The sequence below is a fragment of the Callorhinus ursinus genome, unplaced genomic scaffold (genome assembly GCF_003265705.2).
Source record: "Callorhinus ursinus isolate GAN/ISIS: 27379988/994484 unplaced genomic scaffold, GSC_fseal_2.0 scaffold24, whole genome shotgun sequence".
NCBI lineage: Eukaryota > Metazoa > Chordata > Mammalia > Carnivora > Otariidae > Callorhinus > Callorhinus ursinus.
The window spans coordinates 30,543,030-30,570,571 of record NW_027397086.1 but is presented as its reverse complement, the minus strand read 5'-3'; positions in this window follow the sequence as shown (position 1 = coordinate 30,570,571).

The window sequence follows — 27,542 nt, the reverse complement described above, 5'->3', positions numbered from 1 at the left end:
AACTGGAGAAAAGGGTGGGGTGTGAAGAGAGAATGCATGGACTCCTGTCCTGCTTCTGTCACTGACCACTGTGTGGCTGCGGACAAGCCCCTTCCCCAGTTTGACCTTCAGTGTCTATCTCTGTAAAATTAAGGTTTGATTTAGTGCATGCTTAACAGTTGTGATCTGCCAGTCTGTGACCCCCACCTAGCACCTGGAGGTACTTTGCCTGTGTCTGAGTCCTGTGTGTTAGTAGGATGGTTATGTGTCTGCAGCTCACCATGCTCACTGGCCCACGAAGTCCTCAAGGGCAGGGACCGTGTCTGATCTATCTCATCTGAGCCCTCCAGGACCAGCTCTGGTTCTGCCTCAGCCTGCGTCTGGCTGAATGGAGGAATGAAGGGCCCTTTGGGTGGAGGCTGCTGGCCAGCATAGCCATCTACCTGCCCTCCCCAGTGACTAGCCGGGCTCCGGGTCTGGGAAGGCTGGCTGTCAGGGGCACAGGCAGGTTTCCTGTGATCTCGCTATTATTTTCACCAGTGAAATGCAGGGTTTGTCTGGGTGACGCTAGACAATAGTATACAGGGCTTCTGTTATCAGCTTCTGGATCTGTCTGCTTGGCCAAGCTGGGCTTCCGGAGGTCAGGGGCCCAGTCAGATTCCTCTTTGTGTCCACAGGGTCTGGCACAGAGTTGGTGCCCAGTGAGTGGGCAGAGGAGCCACCTCATTGCTGGGTTTCCTCCTTCCCTATTTAAATCTTTATTTGGACAGCCCCTCAGTAGTGGTCACTAAGAGCCAAGCCTATGGGGCTAGGCTGTGTGCTCTGGGGGGACAGAGATAAACCTGACTCAGTCCTGAACCTCAACTTGCTCCTAGTGTGCCCTGGAAGAGTCTGACAGGGTACCACAGGGTCGATGGAGGACAAACCAGGGGACTGTGGGAGCACAGAGGAGGGAGAGAATAACTGGGGACATGAAGCAAGCTTCTGAAGCCACAGGCCCTGGAGCTGAACTGTCCCAGCTCTGTCCTCTGGGAGCACTGCAACCTCAAACAAGCCATTTTAGCTCTTTGTGACTCAGTTTCCTCATCTGTAAAATAAGTAATACAGATAGGAACTTAGAACAGTGCTTGGCAGATAGTGAGGGAGTCAGTAAATGTCAGCTGAAGGAAGAAAACAAAATATTATCACATTTGACCAGCCCCTCCAGGAGTCAGGAGAGGGACCCCCTACCCACTCCCAGGCCTCTAGGGCTCCTAGGCACCTCTTCAGAACTCCAGAGCTCTGCCATCCATTTGAACACTGCTGATCTAAGAGAAGACATGCCCAGAGAGGGGCAAGTACTTGTCTGAAGCCACACAGCTAATGAAATAGCCAGGATTGAACCCAGGAGTTCCTGCCTTCCAGCCTCAAGGATCTTTCTCTTTACCAGGCCACCTCCCTTATAAAAGCCCCACATCTGTGTCCCACTTGCGTTGATCACACAAAGGCCCCATGTGAAATGCTTCTTAAAATTTGGCTCAAAGGGAGTGTGCAAGCTGGCTTTCACTGATCATGGCACCAACCAGAGTTGCACTGGTTTTTTTGGAATTTAAAAGACTTTCTCTTTGTAAGTGAATAATTTGGTTGGTTTTTGCCATTTAAAAATACATGTAGGGAGGTGTGATCAATTGCCTTCCTTTTCTTGTATTTGTCATCCAAACCAGACAGAACCTGGATTGTCCTTTTTGAAAATGACCTGCCCTCCTCTACCTCCCTTCTTAGAAAAGCCACTCTTCTCTTCTCTGCCAGGGTCTAAGGCCTTCATGACTGTCCCTTCACCTGACCTGCCATCCTCCTCTCTTTCCTGTGTGATAGAAACAGCTGCTTCTCTGTGTCTTGGCTTATAATTTTGCTGCCTCCCATTTCTTTCTTTACAGAGCTAAAGTATATTAAAAAAAAATTCTGGGGATGCCTGGGTGGCTCAGTCAGTTAAGTGTCTGCCTTCGGTTTGGGTCATGATCTCAGGGTCCTGGGATGGAGCCCCACATCAGGTTCCTTGCTCAGCGGGGAGCATGCTGTCTGCTGCTCCCTCTGTTTATGCTCTGTCTCTCTCTCTCTCTGACAAATAAATAAATAAAATCTTAAAAACTTTTTTTTAAAAATCTGCTCACACCTTTTCCCTATTCCAGACCTTCTCTTGCTTTACAGAAATTTGGGGGTAAGCCAAGGTCCTTAACTTGTCATTTAAGGTCTTTCATGATCTGACCTTAGTTTACCTATTCAGTTTCACATCCTTCCTTCTTCCAAGACACAATTATACCCTGCAGAAAAGTCAGGGGGCACCCAATTATTCAAGTCTCTTAGGCAAAGAAGGTTGCTGCCAATGAAGACATAGGGTCCTGGCTTGTATTAGTTTCATATAGCTGCTCTAATAAACTTAGCGGCTCAAGACAACACAAATTTATTCTCTTAAATTTCTGGAGGTCAGAAATTCAAACTGAGTCTTAGAGGGCTAAGTCACATTCCCTAGAATGGTCCAGGGGAGGCCCCAGCTCTCTGCCTCTTTCAACTTCTGGTGGCTGCGGGCATCACTTGGCCTGCTGGCTACATCGCTGCAACCTCACCTCCACGGTCACATTGCCTTCCCCTCTTCTGTGCCATGTCTGCCTCTGCCTCCCTCCTATAAGGACACTTGGGATCACGTTGAGGGCCCACCCAGATAATCCAGGATAGCCTCCCTGGCATATATGCGAAGCCCCATTTGCCCTATCAAGTGACATTCCCCGGTTCCAGGGATTAGGACCTGGATATCTTTGGGGCCATTCGTGAGCCAACCACAGGACTCAAAACAAAACGCTGTGATGCATTTCAACAGCTCTCTCACTGATGAGACGTCAGACTTCTTCCCGCCACCCTGAAGATCATTACTTACCTGCTGTGTGCAGATTTCTATCCTTTTAGTTTGCATTTAAGCAATGGGGAGATAAGACTTACTCTTTTAAAGCAGCCTAGATTGGATTTAGCTAAAACTGGATATCTAACAGACTATATTATTGAAAAATTAATTGGTGTCTTGTTTTGTTGACTCCTGTGGGCTTTCCGGAAGGAACAAAAGCATTTTCTTCCCAGGCTTCACTATAGCCTGCATAGCTCCCTACCTAGGGAGGAACCTGCCTGTGTTTCTAAAGGCACACTTTTGTTTAATTTTTCATTAGGGAAAGGAAGCCGATTTTCTGGAATCCTCTGGCAGTAAACTGAGGCCCTCCCTGAGCAGCGATGGTTATTCTGAGTGGCCGGAGGGGAGGGCATGCGGCTTTGTGCTCTGGGGTCTGGGGGTTGAAGAAGGGAGTGTCCAGCATTGTCTGTCCTCTTCCCGTTTCCACATCTCCTGCTATGGGAAGGATATTTTGCTATCATGAATAATGCCACTGTGAACATCCTCAGGCATGTCTCCCAATGCACATGGGTTTCTCAAAGACATACCTTGGAGTGGGAGTGCTGGATCACATGGTATGTGAACAGTCAACCTTATAAGTTAAAGCTAAATCAGTGATTGCTCCCACCTGTGGTGTGTGTAGCCCTTACTTCTCCACCATGTGGTCTTTCTTTAGCGCCCCCTATCGGCAGAGGCTATGAAGGTGCCAACTGGCCAAACCGAATAGGCGTCCTAGGTCCAGCATCACAAAGCAGAACTTAGAGGAGTTGGGTTAGAGATGAGAGGCATAGCAACTAATTTATAAACGTGTGATCACTGTGTTGACCGAATAAAAAACAACTGGGCCGATGTGGGCTGAAGGTCACCCCTTTAAAACTTATGCACTGTAGCTTGATTTCCTACTGATCTTGGCTTTGGCTTGCCCTTGCCATAGAGATTGGTACATCTTTCCCCAAACGAGGTGCTCTCCGCCTCCAAGCTTTCAATTCTACTTTCTCTCCATCTCAATTTTCCTTCTCACCTAAAAGCCCGTTTCAGGTACGGCTTCCTTCATGGTGTTTTCTCTGATCTCTCAGTGGAGGTAATAAAAATATCCCTCCCTTGGTTTCCAAGGCCCCATATCTGCCCTCTGTCCAGGCAACAAGCACTGTTCAGTCCACATCGCAGTTGTGTTGGTCTATGACTCATCTCCTCAGAATTCGTTTGAAGTTTAGGAAAAGCAATACAGCAGTGTGAGAATAGAGAAAATAATCACTTCTATTCCACTGCTGGCAAACTTTTATCATGTTAATGTATTCCTTTCTACCTTTTCGGTCCACAAATTTTGAGTTTGCGACACATTTGCAATGTAGTAAACGATTTATTTTTTAACCCTTATTAAGTCAAAAGGCTTTTCTCCCATGTTGCGTCTATAGTCTTCACTGCAATTTTTAATATTTATATACAGAAACTTAACCTAAAGTAGCTTAAGCAGAAAAAAGATCTTTGTGCAGATGGTATTGGGCATCTCACAGAAACCAATGGTAGGCATGTGGCTCGGCTTTGGGGGCCCCGGGACAGGGATGCAAATGCTATAAGATGTGTCTTGTATCTGTGTGAACTTCATTCTTTCCTTCCTCCCTCAGCTGACCAGCCTCCTCTGCTTTTCCTGTCCATGTGGCAGAAAACACCCACTAACCGTGCCCAAACTTTACCTGGGATAGTCTAGCCACCCACGAGACACTGGTCCCCTTTTCTCAGGAGGAGTCTCCTCTTGTGTTTCTAGGGACAGGGTCTTATTCTACTAATGTGAGTCATCCTTAAATAGTCACATAGCTGGTGTAGAAAAGGGACCCAGGGAAGAGAATTCCATCGTAAGGTTTTATATTGCTTCCAAATAACTGCTAAGGTAGTAGTCTCATATATTAGCATATAAAGTTTTCCTTATTTTGAATTATTTTTCTTTGGTCCAATTGTTAGAAATGGGATGTCTGGATCATAAAGTTTATACATATTTATATTTGATATTATTACCAAATTGATTTCAAAGAGTTATTCAATTTTACCCCTACCTCATAGCAGTGTGTGAGAGTCATTTCATTGTACCATTGAGAGCAGTGGGCATTATGACTTGAATAGATATTTTACTATTTTAATAATCGTAAAAAGATATCTCATTATACTTTTTATTAGTATTTTTCTGGTTACTAGTAATGCTGAAGATTTTCCCATATATTTGTTTTATTAGAATGTATTCCCTTTTGTGAATTCTCTTTTCCTGTTTTTTTTTTTTTTGCCCATTTATCTAGTGGAGTGTTAATTCCTGTTCAGATATAATTGCCTCTCCCTTTTGTGTGTGCATTTTATTTTCTCTAACTTTCTTCTGGGGTGTGAATCATGGTCTAGCTTGTATTATAGCTATTTGTGTCCATGTCTGATTTTTCTTATGAGATTGTAAGCTCCTGGTGGAAAGAGCCAGGCCTGGGCACCAACCTAGCATGGAACCTTGTCCTAGTAAAGCCCTCAGTGATGGTTAATTGGATAAAATAAGCTTATGGTTCCGGTCTACGTTATGCAAAAGTAATTGTGCAGGTTAAGTGGTGCTGTGGATAGGTTATAGGGATGAGAGAAACATGGGCTTCATTCAGACTGAAGATCTCTTACATGCCAGGGCCTAGGAGTGCCCTGGAGCAAGCCTTCCTGGAGCTACAGGAGGAGGAGGAGGAGAGAGAATTAAACAATGATTTCATAGCCAGTAAGAAATCCTGGCTTATCCCAAAGAGTTCCAGAGAGTTCTATGAACTCTAATGGGGCAGGAGCACAGATCCAAAATTATCCAGATCAGGAATCAGCACACTTTCTGTGAAAGGCTAGATAATAAGTATTTTAAGCCTTGCCCACCACATACAGTCCCTGTCACATACCTTTCTTTGCAATTTTCTATTCTTCTTATAGCCCTTTAATAATGTAAAAACAATTCTTAGCTCACTGACTATGCAGAAATGGCTGTGGGCCTGATTTGGTGTGCAGGCTGTAGTTTGTCAGCCCCGGACTAGATTCCAGAGTCACAGAACACATTAGCTGAAAGGGTCAACAACCTCATTATTATACAGATGGAGGAACTGAGTCCCAGGGGGCAGAGCTATGTGCTGGGTCCCCTTGCTGATACCTGTGCTGAGCTGGGCAGCTGAGGGCTTTGCCTGGACCCTGGCATGGTCCCTTCTGCCTGTCTTCTGGGATAACCTGCTCCCTCCCTCCTGTTTGTGCTGCTGCTGGTGCTGCCCCAGGTTAGCCGATGGTCTGATACCAGAGCACAGGGCTCCCTCCCCAAGGGGTATTTCCTGTTTCTCCCACCTTGGGAATTCTGTGATCCTATGTCCTGTTGAATAGGGGCTAGTGGTGATAGAAAAGATGGAGCAGCAGCATTATTAATTAATGCTTGCCCATCCCGAGGATTTTGTTGAGTGTAGAAGTGTTTTCCTTATTACAATTGATTTTTACAGCAAAGGTGACATTCTTTATTCAACTGAATCATGTATGGGGCAGAAAGTACTAAATATAATTGCTTCCTCTCTCTCGAGATAACTCTCCTGACAAGTACACACTCAGCAGGACCTGAAGCTGCTTGTTCTGTCTCCAGAGGCTTCCTCTAGCTCAGTGTCTCACCTAGTCTTAGAGCTGGAGGGCCTGTGGGGTCTCCCTTCACTATGCAAAAGGGAGGCAGGCCAAAGGAGGTGTCCTACTGAAGCTGCTCCTGGTGGCATGTTACCCCAGGGTCACAGGGCTCCTTGCAGATGCCTGGTCATTCAAGGCATCCAGCCCCCACCTGGTCATGCAACATCTGCTCAGCTGTCGGTCTCTCTGGGCCCCCATCTCTGCTTTTGTCAGGCTCTTTCCAGCAAGAAAAGCTTCCCCCACAACCTTGTGTCTTTACTACTCTCTCTAGGAATGTTTTGATACCCAAGCTTGGGATGGGCAGAACTTGGAAGCAATGAGGAAGGATTTGACCTGATAATCAGATTGTTAGTTAAGGGGTTGAGTTCCTGGCATTCATACTGCTTCTGCCCACAATGTGATTTTGGGTGTCTCCACCTCTCTGTGGGCCTCAGTTTCCCCTTTGGTTCTAAGAGGACCAGTCATGCGTGTTTCTTAGTGTGTTTTGTTTCGGCCCCCTGAGTACCTCCAGATGGCTCCTGGGACCCAGGCTCCCTTACTCAGTGCTGCCCTCCTCCTGCCAGGATGGTCCCTGGGGGTCTTTTCTTCTGACCCCTCTTTTTGCATTTCTGCCCCACTCATGCTAAATGATGGATCAAAACATTCTCCCCTACAGGCCTTTGTGCCTACTCTCCCTCTTTCTAGAATGGCCCTCCTCCTGGGGTTAATTCTGCCAGACTTGCTTGGGTATCCACTACTCTGGAAAGTGCCCCCCGCCAACCATGAGTTCTGTTCTGCTCTTCCCACACTGGGTTGCAGTGGTGGGTTTGGGGGTTTGTGGTAGCCTCAGGTCTGATTCCTCTTGGTACCCCTCTGCCTGTCATGGATCTGAACACCAGACAGAGAATGAGACCTGGCAGGAGACAGTAGGCATGGGGAGAAAAGAAGATATTTATGGAATGACTGAGCCATATTTACTTTCTAGAAAAAGGAGTTGCTGGGGCTCTAACTGCCTCGCCTGTCTATCCCTCTCCACTCCTGGCTCCATTTTCCTGACCTCCAGGGCATCTAGGAATGTTGGTTCATTTGAAGGGCCTGCATGGGGAAATGGGGGCAATGGGGTGGGAGCATTTCTCATAGGCTGGACAGAAGCACCTCTTGGCCCCTCTTAACTATGTGGCCAACGTGTCATTGGGTGCTCATGGCCACTTATAGCCACTATCTTGTGCTGTTCCTGACCTAGTTTGCCAGGAAGGACCAGTAGTAGGATCAGGGCTTGGGAAGAGGGGGGCATAGGGTAGAAGGGGCCCTGGCCCTAGATTAGGGTTCAAGCTCAGCTCTGCCTCTAATTTGTGGGTGGCCTTGAGCGAAACCGTATCCTTCTCTGGGCCTCAGTCTCCTGTACATTAAGGAGGTCAGAAGGGATGATCTTTAAGACACCTTTCAAGTCAAAAAAGAGGTCCTACGACTCACATGCTGGGAGATAGGGTAGAGACAGAAGCCATCCCATGGCAAGATGACAAACATTGCGGCGATTCACTCATCCCGAGGCTGTTCTGGAAATGGGTTGTTACAGATAGGGACAGAGCTCATCACAATTCCAGCAATCTGGACAGAAGGATATGGAGATAGCCACAAACCAGCCAGGGTACCAACATGTGGCACACTATCACACCTGAGAAATGGACCTGTGAGTAGCTGCACTGTCACTGTTACCCCTGGCCTGGGTGTGTGTGTGAATGCATGTGAATATGTACATGCAGGTGAGTGGGCAGGTGTGCCTGGGACCATGTGCCTGCGTATGAATGTATGCTACTGCATGCATGTGAGAATGTTGTGTTATGTAAATGAATGAAAGAGAAAGTATTTACATGTGTATTGAGGACAAAGCATTTTATTTAGCTTAGCTGTTTCAGGCAAATCAAGACCTGGTGTTTCTTTGTTTATTTCACATACCTGTGTGCAGGCACACATGTGTGTACACACACACATACATACACAGAGCTTCCAGGAATCAGCTTCAAGAAACATTCCTGCCTAATGCACCCCCACCCCATGCTTGTGATCAACCCCGTTCTTAAATCCCTCCTTTCCTTGAACAGTGCTTCTCAAATTTCAATGTGTACACGAACCATGTTGGGGTTCTAAAATGCAGATTCTGATTTAGCAGGTATGGGGTAGGAACTGAGGGCAATGCTGACATGAATTCAAGTGTCTGGTTTGGGCCACAGAGGACAGTGGGGTTATTTGATCATCAAAGGTCATCTTTGGCCTTTTCCTAGAGCAGTGGACCTCAACTCCATTCAGGGATGGAGTGTCTGGACATCATTATACCTTTTGTAGTTCACTGGGAAATCTCAACATGCAAATGAGAACCAGAAAAACAGTTTACCTGAGGGAAACATGGCTCTTTTCTCCATGCAAAATATAGTAAAAACCATATGCTCATGGAAAGGTTGTTGAACTTGCAATTTTATTCTCTTTCTTATTAATATTCATTTCACCATTTGCCATTTGTTCACTTATTTTGTAAACATCTCCACTCAAAAGTAGGTAAGCAGTTACAAGCACTAGAGTTTTAAGAAAATGTATCAAATAAAAGATTTAAATTCAGAAAATTCTCTCCATGAATTTAATGTTATTATCATTATTTGGAAATTGAGAAATGACTGGCACCTTTGAGTGGGATGACCCCATCCAATTCCCAAAGCACCCGAGTTGGAGAACTTTCCAACTCCTTCATTCTCTCTGATTCTAGAAACAAGTGTAACCTGAATTTCCTGGTCCTCATTCATTATGGGTACAAAGGAGGTTATATTAACAATAGTAACTTAAATTCTGCTAGGTTTTCAGCCACCTTTCACATTCTCTTCAGGTTGTTCCTTGAGAGTGTCCCTCATGTGTTCACACAGTGGAATGTAAATAGAGATGGTGTATAAACCTTAAGGAAGTGCTTTTACTTTTATTATTATTTATTTTAACATTTTGTTTTTAAGTAATCTCTATAGACAACATGTGGCTTGAGATAAAGAGTCGCATGCCCTACGGACTGAGCCAGCCAGGTGCCCCGGAAGTGTCTTTAAAAGTAGGAGGAAATGCTCCTCTTTCTCATATCCTGCTTGCTGGAATGCAGCCATGGTGGCTGGAGGCCCTGGAGCCATGTTGGACCATAAGCTGACTTTTGGAATGCACGGTAGAGTAACAAGATAGAAGGAACATGGGTCTTTGATCTTGTGGTAAGCCATAGCAGTCCAGTATTTCCTATTGCTGGACTTCTCAAAAGTAAGAGAAGAATAAATTTTTATCTTATGTAAGTCCCTTACTTCGGGTTTTTCTTTTCCTCAAAGTGGAACCCCACCTCAACCAAAACTGATGCCAAAATAGAATTGTGTCCTCCTCTGTCTTCCTGTCCAGAGCCTTGCTGTGTCCATTCTGAAGTGAGGACAATGTGCCCCTCCTTAATTCTGCTGCCACTATTGTACTTGGACTCCACAGTAAAAGGCCTCCAGCTTTCTCTCTAGTTGTGTTCTTCTTCTCTCCTAACAATGCATGATTCCAGGGCTTCTCATACTTTAACTTACATGCACATCACTGGGGAACTTGTTAAAATGCAGATTCGGATTCTGTGGTTCTGGCGGTGGGGCTAGAGAGTCCGCATTTCTAACAAGTTTTCAGTTGGTATTGCAGCTACTGGCCCAGACCATGATTTGAGTAATAAGGTGTTGAAATGCTCAGCTGTGAGCTTCTTGTAGGCGTGGACCATGTGGAAATCTCACCTGTTTCCACAACACTTTGTACACAATAGATGCTCAGTATATGCAGGATGAGTGACTGAATAATAAGCAATTAGTATGCACGATGCCAAGAAGTCCTGCAGAAAGGAAACTGCTACTGTTTACTATGCATATCTCAAATTTATTTTCACTGGAACCCTATTTTCAGAAATACCTATTAACATTCTGTGGAAATAGTGCTCTGAAAAACACACTTTGTCAGACCCTGATTTACAATGGAGTTTTTGTCAACCCTGGAACCAGAGTGTGCCAATTTCCATGTGGGAATCTCAAATCCAGGATTCTATTTGGGTGTCTGCTTCAGCAATTAAGAGAAATTGTTTCAGCTCAGACTCCCTGTACCCCGGAGGGCCTGCAAACTCCTTGAGGGGACATATTTGAATACATTCAAATACAGGAGCCAGTGCTATTGCTAAGTTGTTCATTTCTCCTCTTCCCCTGGCAGTGCTCAACAAGCCTATGATCCCTTCAGGGCAATAGGAACCTGGCCTGTCAATTAGCATGTTCCTGTGGATTTGTTCAAATGTCTTTGTTCCTAGGCTGAGATAAGGAAGACCGTGCAGGGGAGGAAGAGGAAACGGGAGGAGTTTGAAGCTGGGGAAAAGGCTGAGCTCCCCTCCAGGGACAATGTTGACTAGGTGAAGCCCTAGAGCTTTTTTCTATAAAAGGAGCCTCCTGGGCTCTGGACAGGTCTGCTTTTGCCAGGTTCAAGGGAAGGGGGGAAGCTGGGAGTTGGGGCTTTGTCATTCCTCTGTAGGAGCATTCTCAGGAATGCAGGTCCAGCTGTCTGCTCAGGAACCCTAGGAGTGGCCTGTAGCCCCCAGACTGTCGAATTCACAGGATCAAATCATGAGGTTTATGCGGGCCACATCCCTTGAACTAGAACATGGGCACCTAGCCCTTTGTCCTAAAATGGGTCTTCACATCAACTCTGGATCAATAGGGAAAATCCTACTCAACATTCACATATGTCAGAATATATGGCCCCTATGAAATAAAGGCAGGAAGCCACGGGGGTAGACGGACAGACATTGTTTAAAAAGCCACAGAATGAGACTTAAAAAAAAAAAGATTAAATGAAAAGAGAATTAATGAGAAAAGGAAACATTGTAAGAGAAACTAAAAATGTAATCACAAAATTCAAACTCACCATTAATCCCTTAGTGAGATTAAAGAATAGAATTGGTGCTGTAAAATATTAAATCAGTGCTGTAGAGGTCAAGGTCAAAACATCTCATCAAAAATGCAGGGAAAAGGGGAAATTAAAATGACAAGAGGAAAGTTTATAGGTATGGAGACCAGAGAATAAAGAGGCACCATGCAGACACTCCATGCTTCTGAGAGTGGTACCAAAGAGAGCCATCATCCAATAGATAAGAGAATACTGCACAATCCGGAGAGTGCCACTTGGAAGAGATCAATATGTGCCAGGCAAAAATCGCTGAAAACGGACTTACACCTGACACCTCACAAAAATATTTGAAGAAGTAGGATTTTTAAAATCCTGCAAGTATACACGCAGACTAAAAAGGAAACCTACAAAGGACGAGAAATCAGACTGACCTCCAATTCTTGTTGCCCTCAATTTCAATAGAGAATGTTTACAGAGTTTTCAGAAGAATAAAGAAAAAGATTGTGGGGCGCCTGGGTGGCTCAGTTGGTTAGGCGACTGCCTTCGGCTCAGGTCATGATCCTGGAGTCCCGGGATCGAGTCCCGCATCGGGCTCCCTGCCGCTCAGCGGGGAGTCTGCTTCTCCCTCTGACCCTCCCCCCTCTCATGTGCTCTCTCTCTCTCTCTCATTCTCGCTCTTTCAAATAAATAAATAAATAAAATCTTAAAAAAAAGAAAAAAGAAAAAGATTATGATCCAATAATTTGATGTCCCACAAAGTTACATTAAATGTTTGAAGTTTCAAAAAGATACCCTCAAATATGCAAGGGTTTAAAAACATACCACCTATTACCCTTTTGAATAAGGAACTTGGAGAAGTATTCAAGATTGTCACGAGATGAAGCAAACTTAGGAACTGAGTGGGGAAGCCCTGGTACCAAAGGACAGGGGGCAAGTGCCTGTTAAACAGAGAAAAATCTTAGAAGTTGTAGAAGTGGTCCAAAACAATGAAAAGTTAAAAATATTCTCAAAGAAGAGGCAAAAAGGACTCAGGAAGTACTGATTTACTCTTGACTGATATTAGAAAAAATGTGAGTTAATACTTTTAGAAAGTTAAATATAACTGGGGTGCCTGGGTGGCTCAGTCAGTTAAGCGTCTGCCTTTGGCTCAGAACATGATCTCAGGGTCCTGGGATTGAGCCCTGTGTTGGGTTCCCTGTTCAGCCGGGAGTCTGCTTCTCCCTCTCCCTCTGCCCCTTCCTCTGCTTGCTCTCTCTGTCTCTGTCTCTCTCTCTCTCTCTCTCTCAAATAAAATCTTTAAAAGAATTAAATAAAACCTGGAGTCAGCTATTTCTCCAAGGAGTCTTGTTCCTTTCAGCAGAGAATAGTATTTAGAAGCCAAGATCCAGACGCTAGGTATGCTCATTGCTATTGGGGTATTGCTGTTCCCAGGCCTTTTAGGAATTAGAGAATTAGCCTGGCCTCTTAACAGTAGGGTCTGCAGTAGGGCTGAATGTGATAGAAATGGAAGGACAGGAGAAGACTAAAACCTCCTAGATCACCATTGGCTATTAAAAACATCATTTGAAAAAAAAAATCATTTGAGGGGTGCCTGGGTGGCTAAGTCAGTTAAGTGTACGACTCTTGATTTTGGCTCAGGTCATGATCTCAGGGTCATGAGATTCAGCCGTACGTTGGGCTTTGTGCTCAGCGGGCAGTCTGTTTGAGATTGACTCCCTCTCCCTCTACCCTTACCCCCATGCTCTCACTCTCTCTCTAAAATAAATAAATAAATATTTTTAAAAAACCCATCATTTGACTATTCTACTTACACTATTTTACTCTTCCAGCGGTGACCTTATTCTTGTGTTGGATAAACTCTTTTCTCTTGTAGTTGCCATTCATAGGACTAAAGCATGGCAGGACCCAGGCCGCCTCCCAGTGGGCATAGGGAAGTGGAGCAGGGGTGAGGGTCACCAGGGACCTCATGTTCCTCAGCAAGTCTCCATTCCAACCAAAGGGACAAAGAAAGGAAAGAAATTCCAGCTCTGAAGTTTTGGGTACTCACTCCCAGTGCAGAGAAACTGCTGGGACCTGGGGGTCTGCAGCACAGCCAGGACTGGGAAGAAGCTCTGATACTGAAAATCCCCAAAAAAGCATGACTTCAGAGTCCTTTTCTAAGAAAGGGCCCTTTTGTTACCACAGGGAGTTACCTGCAGACAAGGTTACTGGTTTCTTATAGAAACGTCAGTCCTTCCGTCTCCCTTCCTTGTCCCCAGACCAGAACAAAGTAAGTTCTTCCCAGAGGGAAGAGGACAGAAAGAGAAAGCCTGTCACCTGGGGTGAGGGGGTGTCTTCATGCATGAGTACCCCAGGAGTTATCCCCTCCTCCCATACTTCTGAGGATTTGGTTGTGCTTCTTGTCTCATGGCCATTGATTCAAACCTTCCCGTCTGTGCCTGCTGCATGGATCTGATGGCCATTTTGAATTCAGACATCTCACCTAAGGAACTACAGATGGGGCCTGCTGCACCTAACGCATTGCCTTTCTTGCACAGGCCAGTTGGCAGTCTCCCTCTCTCTCTTTCTCTCTTTCTTTTAATGACATATTATTGACATATCATCCACTTCACCCATTTAAAGCATGTACAATCCAGTGGTTTTTAGTAAATTCACAGATATGTGTGACCCTCACCATAGGAAATATTAGAACATTTTTGTCACCTCAAAAAAAGGAACCCTGTACCCTTTACCTCTCACTCCTCTTTTTTCCTCCATCCCCTTGTCTCCCAGCCCTAAGCAACCACTCACCTACTCTTTGTTGCTATAGATTTCTCTATTCTGGACTCTCATGTGAATGGAATCATATAGTATGTGGTCTTTTGTGACTGGTTTCTTTCACGTAGTATAATGTTTTCAAGGACGGTCCTTGCTATAAGCATGTAGGAGTATTTCCTTTCTTTGTCACCTCTCTGGAGGGCTGAGCAGGCCAAATGTGTTTCCATGGAGCAGAGACCCCCAAGTCCAGGCTCATGGTGAATATTTTTGCTTTGTTTCCAGCCAGGGCATGGATTATTTCAGAGCATATCACTTGCTTCCTCCTTAGGTGGTTGGTGGACTAGAGGGACCTGTAACTTCTGATAACTTCTTGCTGGACTGGTGTGGATTGTCCTTGTACTCTATAGATAGGCACCTATCCAAGGCCACCATCACCACCTTGTTCTTGACAGAGGACATCTGCTGTTTCTAGGCATTCTGGATGGTCTCAAGCTTTCTGTAACTCACGCTGGCCATGGAGAGGATGAAAAGGTATTTGTAGGTGTCTGCACATTTCTGAAGCTTTTCTGTGGGGTTCTATCTAAATTTTGCATTTTTCTTAGCTTGGTTAAGAAAATGTTCTAGACATGCTTTGACCCGCACACGCAGAGTACCCATGCTGCAACTGGAGTTTAAAACTGGTAATAGGTTGGCCTGGATTTTTGGTAACTGAAAGTGACCAGAAAGCCATGTGGTCTGTTCAAATGTCATGGGGCATAAAGGAGGGATTTAACAGAATTTGTGTGAAGGTAAGCAACTGGATCAAAACATAAAACCATTTTTTAAATAATTTTTTAATAGATTTGATTTATTTGTTTGACAGAGGGAGAGAGATAGAGTGAGAGCACAAGCAGGGGGAGGGGCAGAGGGAGGGAGAGAAGCAGGCTCCCCGCTGAGCAAGGAGCCTGAAGTGGGTCTTGATCCTAGGACACTGGGATCATGACCTGATCCAAAGGCAGGCGCTTAACCGAATGAGCCACCCAGGTGCCCAACATAAAACCATTTTATGTTTATACTCGGCTGACTTTAGACTGTTCAAAAAACTGGTTACACACTTAAGAACATAGAGGCAGAAGTTCCAAATGAAATAGTGTTCAATACAGTAGTATGTTAAAAGAATAATATATTATGACCAAGTTGGTTTTTTATTTCAGGAATATAAAGATGGCTCAGATTAGTAAATGTGTTAATGTAATTTATCACAGCAACAGGTCAAAATAAAAATCATTCTGTAGCAGCAGAGGAATTTCAGCCCTGGGGGAGCAATTTCTTGAGTGTATAAGAGAGTCCTGAAGTTCAAGGTGACAAGACTTGCATCTGAGAAACTCTTTAGGCTTCATCTGTAGTTCTCAATGGGCCTATCAAAGTGCTCCAAAGACCTAGAAAAGGAAATTGCTAAAAACTGGAGCAGCAAGGGGCGCTTGGGTGGCCGAGTTGGTTGAGTGTCTGACTCTTGATTTCGGCTTGGGTCTTGATCTCAGGGTCCTGGGATCGAGTCCCACATCACGCTCCATGCTCTGGGGAGTCTGCTTGGGATTCTCTCCCTCTCTCTCTCCTCCCTCTGCTTGCGCTCTCTCAATTAAATAAATAAATCTTTTTAAAAAAACCTGGAGCAGCAAAATATGTAGTCCAATGAAGATGAGATCAGAGATTCACAGGGCATCAGGACAAACACTGGACTTGGCTTCTAAACTTCTCAAAATCACAAGCGATTTTGTTGTTTGATTCTTCAAGATGACTCTCAGTCATATATTTTTTTAAACAGTTCTATTAAGGTTAATTTACATACAATATCACCAATTTTAAGTGTACAATTTAATGGGTTTTGACAAATGTTTTCAGTTGTGCAATCACCACCACAATCAAGATATAGAACTTTTCCATTACCCAGAAGTTTCCTTGTGTTTCTTTATAGCCAGTTCCCTTTGCACACCCTCAATCACAGGCAGCTCCTGATCTGTCTTCTAGATGTATTTACTGTGGATCTCTGGAGCTCCCTCTGTGTGGCTCCCTCATCTTTGGTTTTCTGTACTGCAGATTCTAGTTGTCTCTGCCTCCTTGAACTCTGATCTATTCCTCAACTCCGGAAGTCAGCTAGGCTCAGTGTGGGTCCTCTTTCCTATGCTGTGGCCTGGGAACTCCCTCTAGGCAGTGAGGTAGGATAGCTGTAGGCCTCACCTCTGGTTTTTCCTGTAATCACAGTCCTGTTTTTCCCTGAGTCCAGTATCTGTAAACAATATTTTACTCATTTTAGGGGTTTTTAGTTGTTTAGGTTAGGAGGGCAGTTTCTGTAGCAGTTAATCCTTATGAACAGAAGTGGAAGTGTTCTCACTCATATTTTGCAGTTTGTCTGATGGTCTCATGTTACCTGCAGTCCCCAGAAGAAAGTATGTGGAGGCTGGTGGTCACTCCCTTGAGGGAAGTGTACATTAACCCATTGCCTCCTCAAGGCACAAAGAAATATGCAGACACCTTTTAATGACAATAATTCACTTTGAAATAATTTTAGATTCAGTGAAAAGTTGCAAGACTAGTTGCACAAAGAACTTCCATTGTTGTCAACTGACCCAACAAAGTCTCTGTTCCCTCTCTGGTCCAGGACCAATCTAGGCTGACATGTTGCATTTAGTCTCCTTCAGTCTAGAGCAGTTCCCCCAGTCCTTACTATTCATGCATGTCTCTGACAGTTTTAGAGGGGACAGGCCTTTCTTTTTGGGGTGGATTTCTTAGTCTGGGTCAGTCCAATGTTTCCTTGTGTCCAGACTCAGGCCCTTTGCCCTATAGAATAACAACAATATAACAATAGCTGTCATCTTTTTTTTTTTTTTAAGATTTTTATTTATTTATTTGACACAGAGAGACACAGCAAGAGAGGGAACACAAGCAGGGGGAGTGGGAGAGGGAGAACCAGGCTTCCCGCCGAGCAGGGAGCCTGATGCGGGGCTTGATCCCAGGACCCCAGGATCATGACTGAAGGCAGATGCTTAACGCCTGAGCCACCCAGGCGTCCCAACAATAGCTGTCATCTTAATGAGCATTTATGTACCGGGCACCATGCTAAGCACTTTACATATCTTAACATAATTCTCAAACACTGTGCATTAGGTGCCATTATTAGTCTCTTTTACAGATGAAGAAACTGAGTATCTCTGGTGATATTTTTGGAGTAGGACAATTAGATCCACCTATTCAGTCTTCTTGAATACTAAAAATCTTTTACAGTTAGTGCAAAAAAACTATAAAAGACATTAGCCAAGGAAGAGTTAAAAGCAGTGAACAGAAGTGGTTTGTGTTTTTCTTTTGCAGCTCAAATGATTCTGTTGTGGCAACTAATGACCCAGTGGTTCCATTTGATGCTTTAGTAGATAATGCACCTTAAAATCTGCAACCATATTAAATTAGGTCAAAGACACTTATTTAAAGCCACCAAAGTTGTCAAAAATAAACTCCACTAAATCTCATTATTTCTACCCATGTTAGGTCAGGTCATGAAAGGAAAATGAAAAGTAGTGACTAAAAATGTCAACCCAGTAAAGCCGTCTGAAAATTTGCCAGTGTGAGGACCAACCCCAAAAGGACCTAGAATATGATCTCTGTGTATAAAGAAAAACCTACCACAGGCATTATTAAAATATGAGAACTAATTGAACAATTTTGATATTGGCCAAAAAGTATGAGACTAAAATATTTTCAAATACCCATGAGAAAGACCATAATTTTCTCATGTATTAATTATAAATTAAGCACTGTCTATCAGTCTGTTTCAATTTTAATGAGTATTTTTATCTGAGTTCCTTTTTATTAAATCTCCCTTGGGAGAGGACTGGCGGATTTACAGATATTTTACTAGGGCCCATTTATTATGGGCCATTTGCTATGGTCATAAATTTTGCGGTTGAATGACGAGGGAGGAAGGAGTGAAGCAAGAAGTGGATTGAGGCTGAGAAACTGGGTGGTATTAAAGGTGGGCTTACACCGAAAACAAACAGCTTTTACATCTTGATACAGCTTAGAATGAGCTGGTAAAAATACCACATTAAAAAGTCCTTTTAATGAAAATAGCAACATTAAAATGGACTGTTTCACTCGTTCACTTATCATTACACTCACCTCAGTTCACAGGATTTGTGGCACTCACAGGCATAACACTCACTGTGTTGGCTTTTTCTGAAGACCATAAAAGCCGTGGATTGGAATCCTGAGTAGTGAGGCCAGCATGCTGAACCAAGATACTGAACTAGTGAGTGAACCTAGCAGACTGCCTGCTGTCCAATTGTCCCTGAAGTTTGGTGTTCTCAATTCATCACATCGGGAATGCCTCTACTTTAAGTGATAGAAACTCTTTTATTTTTGAGGTGCCTGGGTGGCTCAGTTGGTGGTAAGCATCCAACTCTTGATTTCAGCTCAGGTCATGATCTCAGGGTTGTGAGATCAAGCCCTGCATCATCCCCCGCCCCTGCCCTTGCAGGCATGCTCTTTCTCTCTCTCAAAAAACACCCAAAAAACAAAAAACAAAAACCGTCTTATTTTTTGCGTGTTGTGTGTGTATGTGTGCGCACTCTTGGTGTAATAAATGTAGACAAAACTTTAATGAAATCTTCAAAGACAGTTAAATAGTAGTAGTGGGGAGTGAGTAGAGGAAATACCAGTGTATTATTGGGAATGTGATTCCAGAAGTCACAAGCCTACCTGTTTGAGTTCATCATTTTTGTGGTTTGGCACCATTTTGGAAAGTATGGCAGAAATGGCTGATTTCCCTTTCTTCCATATAACAGAAACCTGAGTTTTTTCTGAGCACATGGCTGCCTAGAAGAAAGACTGTATTTCCCAGACCTCCCTGCAACTACTTATGGCTGTGTAATAAAGTTCTGCCCAGTGGGGTATAAGAGATGTGTGCATCTTGGGGGTTGTACCCTTAAAGGGTAGGGGCATGTTCTCCCTACCCCTTCCAGCTGGCTAGCATATGGGCAGGTGGTTAGGCATCTTGGACCAGGTGCACGACGGAATCCCATGACAGCAGAACAATAAGAGGAAGCCTGAGCCCCTGACAGCTTCACAGCCTGAGATGCCATACCAGCCTGGACTTTTATGTACAAGAGAAATAAACTTCTTCTTTGTTTAGGCCATCGTTAGTCTGGGCTTCTGATGTATGTATGTGGACCTCTGTCTTAACGAATACTGTAGGTAAGTCAAGGATCCATTGTAATTGTTTCCATGCTCAGCTCCATCACCAAGCTGTGAATTCCTTATGATGATCTCTCCCTGTATTCCCTCCAGTTCCTTATGGTAGCCCAGAACTACTCTGGGCACTGGCACAGAATAGGTGCTTGTAAATGCTTATTGAATGAATGAGTGAATGTGCTGCGAACCAGCCTGTGGTGGGAGCTGTGATGGATGCATCAGAAAAGCTGTGGAGGGAGAGTTGCCTCCCATTTGGGATTTATGTCTTTGGAATTTGTGTTTGGCTGCTTGTAACAGAAACCCAAATAATAGTGATTTAACCACATAGTGATTGGTTTTCTTCACATGGTGAGGGTCTGGGGATGGGTAGTTTCTGAACTGAGTTTGGTGGTTCAGTGGTGTCAGGCCTAAGCTTCTTTCCTTCTTTCTTTTTTTTATTTTAAAGATTTTGTTTATTTATTTGATAGAGAGAGAGATAGCACGAGGAAACACAAGCAGGGGGAGTGGGAGAGGGAGAAGCAGGCTTCCTGCTGAGCAGAGTGCCCGATGTGGGGCTCAATCCCAGGACCCTGGGATCATGACCTGAGCCAAAGGCAGATACTTAACGACTGAGCCACCCAGGCGCCCACAGGCCTAAGTTTCTACCGTTACTTAGCCTCTTCCTCATGGTCACAAGATGGTAGCCAAACTCCCAGTATCATGTCTATGTTTCAGGGAAGCAGGAAGGTCAAAATGGTGAAAGAGTAAGCCAGCCAAGCTTGTACCTTCCTGAAGGGCTCAGGCTACTCCCAGTTGTTGCAGAGTCCAGGACATGAGTACAAAGGGAGACCCAGCTACCATATGTTTATCTGTTTAAAAGTTGTAATTCAAGCCAACGTACTATGAAATGACATATACTCATCTTCCTGCCTTGACAAATACACCTTTGAAATGACAAAATCAAGAATATATGTCGGGCTCCTGGGTGGCTCAGTTGGTTAAGCGACTGCCTTCAGCTCAGGTCATGATCCTGGAGTCCCGGGATTGAGTCCCGCATCGGGCTCCCGGCTCAGCAGGGAGCCTGCTTCTCCCTCTGACCTTCTCCCCTCTCATGCTGTTTCTCTCTCTCTCTCTCTCAAATAAATGAATAAAATCTTAAAAAAAAAAGGAATATATGTCAAGCTATAATTTTTATATGACTGATAATCAACAAATCACTGAAAACAATTGAATTTAATTATGACTAAATATATCTGGGTATACTGCTGATGAGCTGGCAAAGTCTGAATGAATAATAAAATCAAAGTATACATAATTCATAAGTTATGCATTTCACAGAATTTATTTTTCTTGCTTTCATCTTGGCAAAATTCAATAATTATGTTATCAAGATTTTCACAAATTTGGATTCTATTGACAGTAATGATCTGAAGCAGAGTTTGGCAAACTATGACCTGCCCGCCCACTGCCTGTTTTCATAAATAAAGTTTTACTCGCACATAGCCATGCACATTTTTTTACATATTGTCCATGACTGTTTTCATGTTAGAGCATCAGGGTTGAGTACTTGTGACAGAAACTGTATGACCTATAAGCCTAAAATATTTACTCTCTGGCTCTTTAAAGATTTATTTATTCATTTGAGAGAGAGAGAGAAAGTGTTTGTGTGAGTGTGGAGGAGGGGCAGAGGGAGAGGAGGAGAGAGAGAATCCTCAAGCAGACTCCCCACTAAGTGTGGAGCCCAAAGTGGAGCTTGATCCCAGGACTCCAAGATCATGACCTGAACCAAAATCAAGAGCTGGCCGCTCAACTGAATAGGCTACCCAGGCGCGCCCTCTCTGGCCCTTTAAAGATTTTATTTATTTATTTTTTTGAGAGAGAGAGAGAGAGAGAGAGAGAGAGAGAGAGAGAGAGAGAGAGATTGCGGGGAGGAGCAGAGGGAGAGGAACAAGCTGACTGTGCTTAGTATAGAGCCAACAGACCCTGAGATCATGGCCTGAGCCAAAATCGAGAGTCAGACACTCAAACTACTGAGCCACCCAGGCACCCCTCTGGCCCTCTAAGTAAAAGTTTGTCAACCCCACTCTAAAGAATTAAAACATGAAATGTAATTGTAGTGAAAGTATACAGGATTTGAATATATTTCCTTCCAAAACTATAAGTTAAAAATAAGCATAAGTTAAAAATAAGCATAAGTTAAAGTGAACATAAAAACCAAAGAATTAAAAATTTTTCAAATACATTTTCCAGAGAAGTTGTTTTTCTTCTAAAGAAGGCATAATTATCTAACAAACTGAAAGATAAAATACAAATTATAACCCATGTATAGTAACACCATTTAAATAAATGTATTTTATTTTATTTTAAAAAATTTAATTAAATCTTAGTAAACATTTCTATGAAAATAAAACTTGGCATGCTATCATTGAACATCCACATGATTGCCAAGGTAAATACTTCATATCATGCTTCATGCACATTCTGTGTAGATCTACATATATGCAGATTTGAGAGTAATACGAAGTGTTGAGTATGGCATCATGTTCTTCAGCTACCATATACGGTGGTTGTGAATGGCCCGCTAATAGTGAGTACCTCCAGGAACGGGACTGGAGCTAGAAGAGAAGCAGGAAGTTGGATGCTTGGCTCAGTAGGGAAATGACATTTTGTTGTGTAAGAATATAACATTCATGCTTTGTGCTGGAAAGGAATTAACAAGGTAACTTGCTTTTTCCATCACCTAAGCTCTTCTGCCAGTCTTTCCTGATTTCTGTAAGTGTCCATTTCCAGTGTCATCAGGTACAGAAACACAACATTTCCAGACTGAGTGTGTTTCAAGGAAATAGGGCAATGTGATAGTGTATTTCCCTGGGCCCTGAGTGGTGTTTGTAATAAGAATGGATGTTTAGGGTTTGGATTGCAGTGTATCAATGTTGAGCACTTAATCCCCCAAAATAGGAACCATCTTTGTGTTTATTAACTGTGTGTGTGTGTGTGTGTGTGTGTGTGTATAAAGGTGTGTTGGTAGACATGCCCAAGAGTGAGTGTGCATGTACATGTGGGTGCCTAGGTGCAGTCAACCCTCCTGTCTTCCTTGTGGCTGGCCTCTATTGACTTCATCTCTGGCTCTGAATGCACAGGTGTGAGAACCAGGGACCCTGAAAGGACACCACTCAAAAAATTAGCAGCACCCCAAGGAGAAGCCTCAGAGAAGCAGCTTTGCAAGCTGAACATACTGCAGAAAAATAAGCCACAGAGCTCATGCCAGCCAGGGATTGGTACTCCCTCTCTGGGGCCACATCTACCAGAGGTCATTGATGAAGGTCAGTGACAAGCACAGAGTGGCCAGACCCCAAGGACCGGGGGTGGAGGTGAAATGAGCTGGTTGGAGAGGCAATGCGGGGGCAGACTGCTCTTCTGTGCAGTATCTCACACAAATGTGCTATATCGCACACAAAGAAAAGCCAAATGCTATTTCCATGGGAAAATGGTGTGGTATGTATACATCTATGTATGTGTGTGCATCCATGTAAGTTTGATGCATGTGCACACATAGCACAAATAAGTAGGTATAGGCACACACATGTACAAGCACACATGTATGCACATGTGCCTATGGGTGCACACACTAATGTACCTGTGATAAATGTCATAGGTGGGGACCCACATTATCCCTTTGGGCCAAGAGTCATAACCAGGGTTCATGCTTGGGTGCCCATGAATCCCCTGGGATTGATTACATGCCAAAATTTTTTAGCCTGTGTATTTTCCTCTGATTTTTCTCAGATTCTCCCAAGTTTCCAAATGGTCAAGGACTGTGATACGCAGAGTAATGGCCTCCCTAATTGCCAGAACCTGTGAACATGTTATGCTACAAGGCAAAGGAGAATTAAGGTTGCAGATCAGTTGCTAGTCAGCTGACCATGAGATGGAGTCCTGAATCATTCAGGTGGGCCCAATGTAATCATAAGAGTCCGAAGTGAAAGAGGGAGGCAGGGGAGGAGGAGGGCCACAGTGATACCGGTCAGTACTGGCTTTGAAGATGGAGGGGACCATGGGCCAAGAAATGTGGGTGGCCTCTAGAAGCTAGAAAGGGCCAGAAAACAGATGCCCTGCATTCCCCCACCCCTTCCCCTGCCAGAGCCTCCAGAAAGGAATACAGCCATGCTGACACTCTAATTTTACCCCACTGACACCCATTTCAGACTTCTGACCTCCTGAACTGTAAGATAAGAAATTTGGGTTGTTTTAAGCCACAGTTGGTGGCAATTTGTTATAGCAGCCACAGGAAACTGATGCAAGGGCTGTTTCCTTAGTCATGTTACTTCACACTCCCGGGCCCGCACTGGCTCCCCTAGTCCTCGCCATGACTTGGGAGGTGGGACTTGCTCCTCCCCCCTGAGCAGTAAGGAAACGTAGGCTCAGACAGATGAAATGGTTTGCTGAAACTCATTCAGATATTCACTGGGAGAGGTCCTTTATATGTTGAAGGTGGGTGAGGGATGGGTTTAGCAAAGAGGCAGTATGGGGAAGGGGGCAGAATTGCACTGGGGGTGGGGAGACCTCTGTTCAGCCATGGCTCCATACCAACTTGCTGTAGGACTTCAGGCAAGTCGCCACACCTCTCTGGGCCTCAGTTTCCCCATTGTTAAGTGAGACAATTGTATGAGGTACTTTCAGTCCCAATGTTCTCCAGGCAAGAAGAGACATATATAAGCTCAAGTGGTTTATTAAGACTCCAGGAACAACCAAGAAGGCAGGAGGCACCACCCTCCCCCTCCCCTTGCCCCTACTTCCAAGCCTTCATGCTACATTTTGCCTAGGGCCATAATGGCTGGAGGGAGGCCCAACTTTGTCAGCAATGCTGAGGGGGAGAAGAGAATCAAGTAATTAGCTAGGATGTGAAATTAGAGCATGAGAGAGTGCAGGGGAAGGGAAGACCCTGGGGGGAGTACAGTGTCTTCCCACCTCCAACATCCCTGAGATGCCACGTGGGATTGCTCTAGCTGTGCAATTTTGATGGCGAGGTTGGTTTTCACTGGCAGTCATAGGTACCCAGGAAACAACCTGATTTCCTTCTAATACCTGCTCCTAGGGTTCTGGTGGGTTCCTCACAGCAGTAAGCAGACAAAGGGCATGGACTTAGAGTCAAGAGGCCCAAATCTTCCAACCTGCCTAGTCACTGCCTCTCTGGGCTGCTAGGAGAACCCTGGAGCTAATGAGGTGAGACCGAGATGTCCTTCCTGTAAACCTATTTCCCTCATTCTGGAGAACCGAAGCTCCTATTGTACTTTGCTCAAGTGGCAGAAAAGACTCCATACAGCTAATGTAGCTTCCATCTACCCTTGGTCCTGAGCCTCGTGCTGTAGTCCCTTGCTACTCCTACTGTGGTCTATGGCCCAGGAGCTTCTGCGTCCTTTGGGAGCTCATTATAAATGCAGAATCTTCTGATTCATGTGCACACTCATGTATGAGAAGCCCTACTGCAGAGGCCATAGTTCCACCCTCCTTCAGCTGCATCCTCCCCACAGGGCTGAGGACCCCCCAGAGCCAGGCCACTTCTAGACCTCCCTCTGGCCCTCTCCACCTTGTGATCTCCTGCCCAAATGGACCAAGCCTGCTTCCAAAACCTGTACTGGCATCTTTTGCAAGGCCGTGAACCTCTGGCCTCAAGGGATGGTCAAAAGGTGACTGTGGGAATGACACAGGAGCTGTTGGGGGGAGGTAGACCTTGGGCATGAAGACTTAAAGTCCACACTTATGTGCACATACCCTTACAGTACAGGATGGAATCAGGGGACAGGGGAGGGTGGAAAGAGAGGGAGCAGGTGCTGTGGGCTGCAAGACTCCTCTTTTATTTGTACTTGGTTCTTCAATTGTCAGGGATAGGCCTGTGTGATTTTATAAAATAATTTTTCTAATTATAGGTTGGGTACATATCTGTCTATGGCAATCTATGATTCCACCCCCTCCTTTTTTTGTTGTAGTATGATCCTTTATTGAGATATTTTTCTTTGTAGTTTTTAACTAGCTGGGCATTCCACTGTACCACTGTTGATGTCATGAGGGTGGTGGCCATCAACATTGCAGCCCACAGACTGGGCAGTCCCCAGGATCTCTTTAATGGTTCCAGAGAGTTCTCTGGCTAAAGATTAGTGCTGTATCTGTTGGGCAATGTTGACAATCTCATCAAAAGTGACATTTCCACTGCGTTTAATGTTTTTCCGCTTCTCTCCGTCTCCTAGTGGTTCCATGAGGGCTTTGATAATCAGGGCAGAGGCAGAAGTACCACTTCAACCTGGGCCTATCTGTTCTGAATGGTCAGTTTCACTGTCATCCTCAGACCCTTCCAATCACTTGTTGCCGTGGTGATGTCATCACCAACTTTTTTGGAGACAGGCCAGGGGGCTGATCTTCAGGGCCAAGGCAGACGTGGCACTAGTGCACCTTGGGTATGTAACTTTGATTTCATTGGGGTCAAACTCAGGCTGCATGGTGGAAGCGGCTGGTGTCGGATGAACCCGGATTCAAGATGGCTGAAGACAGTTGCAACTTCCCCTACTCTGAGCCAAAAGCCAAAAGTATGATTCCACTCTTAAGGTTGGCGTAGGTAAGGGCGCCTGGGTGGCTCAGTCGTTAAGCATCTGCCTTCACCTCAGGTCATGACCCCAGGGTCCTGGGATCAAGCCCCGTGTTGGGCTCCCTGCTCAGCAGGGAACCTGCTTCTCCCTCTGCCCCTCACCCCACTTGTGCTCTCTCTCTCTCACAAATAAATAAATAAAATCTTAAAAAAAAAGGTGGGCATAGGTAAAAGGTTTCTTAGAGGAAGGGAGAATTGGAGCTGGGCTTTGACAGATGTGTAGGAGTTCAACTGGTAGAGGCTGAGGGGGATAGAACATGTGAACAAAGATGTGGAGGAAGAGTAGTTTGAGGCATTTGTAGAGAAAGATGTACTGTATGCTGGAGTATTTTCAATGTGGGGCCAGATCATGCAGGTAAGGACTTTGGTCACAGCGAGCCCTCGAAGGTTGTGAGAAGGGAAGCTGCAAGCGAGGGCAGTATTTTAGGAGGAGTTTCAGATGGAAGTATGGGGAGTAAGTTGGAGGAGGGGAGATTAGCAGTGTGGAGACCTGTGTTTGACCTGAACTGAAACAGAACCAGTGGAGGTAGAAGTGGATTCCACGAACATCAGGCAAATGTCTGCCTGGACTTGGTGACCAATTGGATAGAGGCACAGTGTGAGTGAGCAGAGATGCCCTAAGTCTCTAAGCTGCCCTGACAAAGGGAGGTGCCCTCAAAGATGTAGAAGATGTGGATGGAGGTTGAGGAGCCTGGCACACAGGTTGGGGGGCATCCAGGTGGGGAGCTCCAGAGCAGTCTGGCTGGAAATAGACTTGGAAGCATCAGCAGACAGATGGCCAAAGGAGGGATGATAACATGAGAGGAGAGGGGGTAGGGGAAACCCTGAGAGAGCAGAGGATAAGACTGTCCTTTAGTCCGCACTGACAGGAGCTCAGAAACAAGAGCCTGGTAGGTTGTCAACAAAACCTGACCTCTCATGTGTTAGGGCACTAAAGAGGCCTCTAGTGTCACTACGACAACCCTCACATCCCTGGGGAGGATACCAGACAGGTCACAGGGCACCTGTGGTCTCCCAAGTCAGGGGCTGGGGAGAGGGTGACTTGGAGGCACAGGTGCAGTGAACAGCCTCCCCCTGCCCCAGAAACTGTCAGGGTTCTTTTGGCTACAAGCCACTGGAAACCCACCTAAAGTGAATATATCAGCTCCTGTAGCTGGATAAAGGGCTCAAATAATGTTGTCAGGATGCATGTCTTTCTTTCTCTACCTCTCATTTCTTCCTCCTCAAAGTTGACTCATTTTCAGACAGGCTTTCCCCTTTGGTTCACAAGATGACTTTTTGCAGTGTTTGGGCCCACATCCTTACACATTCAAACCCAGCAGAAAGGGATAAGAATCTTTGCTCAGCATTCCCAGCAGAAGTTCTGATGTTCACTCTGATTGAACCACCTTAGGTTAAAGGGCACTCCAACCCAATCACTGTGGCCCAAGGAGTTCAATGCCCATCCCTGGGCCAGAGGGTAGAGGTCTACTCAGACAACCTGAACTAAGAATG